This window comes from Arachis stenosperma, chromosome 9 (assembly GCF_014773155.1).
Source record: "Arachis stenosperma cultivar V10309 chromosome 9, arast.V10309.gnm1.PFL2, whole genome shotgun sequence".
NCBI lineage: Eukaryota > Viridiplantae > Streptophyta > Magnoliopsida > Fabales > Fabaceae > Arachis > Arachis stenosperma.
The window spans coordinates 71,975,234-71,980,568 of NC_080385.1; the positions used below are offsets into that span (position 1 = coordinate 71,975,234).

The window sequence follows — 5,335 nt, forward strand, 5'->3', positions numbered from 1 at the left end:
GTTTAAACGCCAGTGAGTTCTTCCTCCTGTGTGTGCTATTTTTCTTCCTATTTTTCACTTTGTTTTTGCTTTTTCAATTGATTTTGTGTCTTCTTATGATCATCAACCTACAAAAAACATAAAATAACAAAAGAGAAATAGATAAAATATAACATTGGGTTGCCTCCCAACAAGCGCTTCTTTAATGTCAGTAGCTTGACAGAGGGCTCTCATGGAGCCTCACAGGTACTCAGAGCAATGTTGGAACCTCCCAACACCAAACTTAGAGTTTGAATGTGGGGGTTCAAAACCAAACTTAGAGTTTGGTTGTGGCCTCCCAACACCAAACTTAGAGTTTGACTGTGGGGGCTCTGTTTGTCTCTGATTTGAGAGAAACTCTTCATGCTTCCTCTCCATGATGATAGGGGGATATCCTTGAGCCTTAAACACATAGGATTTTTCATTCACTTGAATGATCAGTTCACCTCCATCAACATCAATCACAACCTTTGCTGTGGCTAGGAAGGGTCTGCCAAGGATGATGGATTCATCCATGCACTTCCCAGTCTCTAGGACTATGAAATCAGTAGGGATGTAATGGTCTTCAACTTTTACCAAAACATTCTCTACAAGTCCATGAGCTTGTTTTCTTGAGTTGTCTGCCATCTCTAGTGAGATTCTTGCAGCTTGTACCTCAAAGATCCCTAGCTTCTCCATTACAGAGAGAGGCATGAGGTTCACACTTGACCCTAAGTCACACAGGGCCTTCTTGAAGGTCATGGTGCCTATGGTACAAGGTATGGAAAAACTTCCCAGGATCTTGTCTCTTTTGAGATAATTTCTGCCTAGACAAGTCATCCAGTTCTTTGGTTAGCAAAGGAGGTTTATTCTCCCAAGTCTCATTTCCAAATAACTTGTCATTTAGTTTCATGATTGCTCCAAGGTATTTAGCAACTTGCTCTTCAGTGACATACTCATCCTCTTCAGAGGAAGAATACTCATTAGAGCTCATGAATGGCAGAAGTAAGTCCAATGGAATCTCTATGGTCCCATTTTGAGCCTCAGATTCCCATGGTTCCTCATTTGGGAACTCTGTGGAGGATAGTGCATGCCCATTGAGGTCTTCCTCAGTGGCGTCCACTTCCTCTCTTTCCTCTCCAGATTCGGCCATGTTTATGGCCTTGCACTCTCCTTTTGGATTTTCTTCTGTATTGCTTGGAAGAGTACTTGGAGGGAGTTCAGTAACTTTTTTGCTCAGCTGTCCCACTTGTGCCTCCAAATTCCTGATGGAGGACCTTGTTTCAGTCATGAAACTTTGAGTGGTCTTGATTAGATTAGAGACCATGGTTGCTAAGTCAGAGGGGTTCTGCTTAGAGTTCTCTGTCTGTTGCTGAGAAGATGATGGAAAAGGCTTGCCATTGCTAAACCTGTTTCTTCTACCATTATTGTTATTGAAACCTTGTTGAGGTCTCTCTTGATTCTTCCATGAGAAATTTGGGTGATTTCTCCATGAAGAATTATAGGTGTTTCTATAGGGTTCTCCTAGGTAATTCACCTCTTCCATTGAAGGGTTCTCAGGATCATAAGCTTCTTCTTCAGATGAAGCATCCTTAGTACTGCTTGGTGCATTTTGCATTCCAGACAGACTTTGAGAAATCAAATTGACTTGTTGAGTCAATATCTTGTTCTGAGCCAGTATGGCATTCAGAGCATCAATCTCAAGAACTCCTTTCTTCTGACTAGTCCCATTGTTCACAGGATTCCTTTCAGAAGTGTACATGAATTGGTTATTTGCAACCATTTCAATGAGCTCTTGAGCTTCTGTAGGCGTCTTCTTCAGATGAAGAGATCCTCCAACAGAGCTATCCAAAGACATCTTGGACAGTTCAGAGAGACCATCATAGAAAATACCTATGATGCTCCATTCAGAAAGCATGTCAGATGGACATTTTCTGATTAATTGTTTGTATCTTTCCCAAGCTTCATAGAGGGATTCTCCATCCTTCTGTCTGAAGGTTTGGACTTCCACTCTAAGCTTACTCCATTTTTGAGGTGGAAAGAACTTTGCCAAGAAGGCATTGACTAGCTTTTCCCAAGAGTCCAGGCTTTCTTTAGGTTGTGAGTCCAACCATATTCTAGCTCTGTCTCTTACAGCAAAAGGGAATAGCATCAGCCTGTAGACCTCAGGGTCAACCCCATTAGTCTTGACTGTGTCACAGATTTGCAAGAACTCAGCCAAAAACTGATGAGGATCTTCCATTGGAAGTCCATGGAACTTGCAATTCTGTTGCATTAGAGAAACTAATTGAGGCTTAAGCTCAAAGTTGTTTGCTCCAATGGCAGGGATAGAGATGCTTCTCCCATAGAAGTCGGGAGTAGGTGCAGTAGAGTCAACCAGCACCTTCCTTGCATTGTTGGCATTGTTGTTATTTTCGGCTGCCATGGGTTCTTCTTCTTTGAAGAATTCGGTCAGGTCCTCAACAGAGAGTTGTGCCTTAGCTTCTCTTAGCTTTCGCTTCAAGGTCCTTTCAGGTTCAGGGTCAGCTTCAACAAGAATGCTTTTGTCTTTGTTCCTACTCATATGAAAGAGAAGAGAACAAGAAAATGTGGAATCCTCTATGTCACAGTATAGAGATTCCTTGAGGTGTCAGAGGAAAAGAAAAATGGAAGACAGAGGTAGAAAATTCGAACTTATCAAAGAAGATGGAGTTCGAATTTTGCATTAAGGGATAGTGTTAGTCCATAAATAGAAGGATGTGAGAAGAAGGGAAGTAATTTTCGAAAATAAAGTAAAAGATTTTAAAAACATTTTGAAAAATACTAATTAATTTTCGAAAATAAGAGTGGAAAAGAAATCAAGTGATTTTTGAAAAAGATTTTGAAATTAGAAATTAAAAAGATTTGATTGAAAACTAATTTGAAAAAGATGTGATTGAGAAGATATGATTTGAAAAACATTTTTTAAAAAAAAAGATTTGATTTGAAAACAATTTTAAAAGATATGATTTTAAAAATTAATGACTTGCCTAACAAGAAAAGATATGATTCAAACATTAAACCTTTCTCAACAGAAAAGGCAACAAACTTGAGATGTTCAATCAAATCATTAATTGTTAGTAAGTATCTTTGAAAAAGGAAAGAAATTAATTTTGAAAACATTTGATTGAAAAGATATGATTTGAAAAAGATTTGATTTTGAAAAACTTTGAAAACTTGAAAAAAAATTGATTTGAATAACAAAATCTTCCCCCTTGTGCCATCCTGGCGTTAAACGCCCAGAATGGTATCCATTCTGGCATTTAACGCCCAAAATGCTACCTTCTTGGGCGTTAAACGCCCAACCAGGTACCCTGGCTGGCGTTTAAACGCCAGTCTGTCCTTCTTCACTGGGCGTTTTGAACGCCCAGCTTTTCTGTGTAATTCCTCTGCTGCATGTTCTGAATCTTCAGTTCCCTGTACTATTGACTAGAAAATAGAACCAAGATCAAATAAACAAGGCATGCAAGACACCAAACTTAAAATTAAACACTAGACTCAAACAAGAAACATAAAATATTTTTGGTTTTTATGATTTTGAAAATTTTTTTGTGCTTTTTTTCAAAAATTGTATGGAAATAGAAAATAAAAGTTTCAGAATTCTTAATTTGGATTCCAGGAATCATTGCAATGCTAGTCTTAGACTCCGGTCCAGGAATTAGACATGGCTTCACAGCCAGCCAAGCTTTCAAAGAAAGCTTCGGTCCAAAACACTAGACATGGCCAATGGCCAGCCAAGCCTTAGCAGATCATTGCTCCAATAGCAAGATTGATAGAGATCAACAAGCTATTGTGATGATTAGTTGAAACCTCGGTCCAATGAAATTAGACATGGCTTCTCAGCCAGCCAGACTTCAATAGATCATCATGAAACACTAGAATTTATTCTCAAGAACTCTGAAGAAAAATACCTAATCTAAGCAACAAGATGAACCGTCAGTTGTCCATACACAGAAACAATCCCCAGCAACGGCGCCAAAAACTTGGTGCACGAAATTGTGATCAATACTTTTTAATACACAAAACAATCCCCGGTAATGGCTCCAAAGACTTGGTGCTCAATACCATGGCATAAACACAACTTCGCACAACTAACCAGCAAGTGCACTGGGTCGTCCAAGTAATACCTTACGTGAGTAAGGGTCGATCCCACGGAGATTGTTGGTATGAAGCAAGCTATGGTCACCTTGTAGATCTCAGTCAGGCAGACTCAAATGGGTATAGTGATAAACGAATAAAGCATAAAGATAAAGATAGAGATACTTATGTATATCATTGGTGAGAGCTTCAGATAAGCGAATGAAGATGCCTTCCCTTCCGTCTCTGCTTTCCTACTGTCTACATCCAATCCTTCTTACTCCTTTCCATGGCAAGCTTATGCAAGGGTTTCACCGTTGTCAGCGGCTACCTCCCATCCTCTCAGTGAAAACGTCGCCTATGCTCTGTCACAGCATGGGTAATCAGCTGTCGGTTCTCGGTCAGGCCGTAATAAAATCCATCGATTCTTTTGCGTCTGTCACTAACGCCCCGCCTGCTAGGAGTTTGAAGCACGTCACAGTCATTCAATCATTGAATCCTACTCAGAATACTGGTGCACGAAATTGCAATAACACTTTTGCAATCCCGCACAACTAACCAGCAAGTGCACTGGGTCGTCCAAGTAATACCTTGCGTGAGCAAGGGTCGATCCCACGGAGATTGTCGGCTTGAAGCAAGCTATGGTTATCTTGTAAATCTTAGTTAGGATATCAGAAATTATCAGGATTGTTTGTGAAAAGCGAAAGAACATGAAATAGTTACTTGTTTTGCAGTAATGGAGAATAGGTTGAGGTTTGGAGATGCTCCATCTTCTGAATCTCTGCTTTCCTGCTGTCTCCTTCTTCAGTCACTCAAGTCTCCTTCCATGGCAAGCTGTGTGTAGGGTTTCACCATTGTCAGTGGCTACCTCCCATCCTCTCATTGGAACGATTCCTAATGCCCTGTCACGGCACGGCATTCCATCTGTCGGTTCTCAATCAGACCGGAGTAGAATCTAGTGATTCTTTGGCGTCTGTCACTAACGCCCCGCCTTCAGGAGATTGAAGCACGTCACAGTCATTCAGTCATAGAATCCTACTCAGAATACCACAGACAAGGTTTAGACCTTCCGGATTCTCTTGAATGCCGCCATCAGCCTAGCTTATACCACGAAGATTCGATTAAAGAATCCAAGAGATAACTACTTAATCTAAGGTAGAACGGAGGTGGTTGTCAGTCACACGTTCATGGTTGAGAATGATGATGATTGTCACGGATCATCACATTCATCCGGATTAAGAAC

General features: G+C 40.4%; 1 non-coding gene across 1 annotated transcript; it reads left to right on the forward strand.

The window, feature by feature from the left end:
- Positions 1-1,913: 1,913 nt before the first annotated feature.
- Positions 1,914-2,017, forward strand: LOC130952216 (small nucleolar RNA R71). The gene has a single exon (XR_009074396.1). It is a non-coding gene; the product is annotated as a small nucleolar RNA R71 (small nucleolar RNA).
- The last annotated feature ends 3,318 nt before the right edge of the window (positions 2,018-5,335 follow it).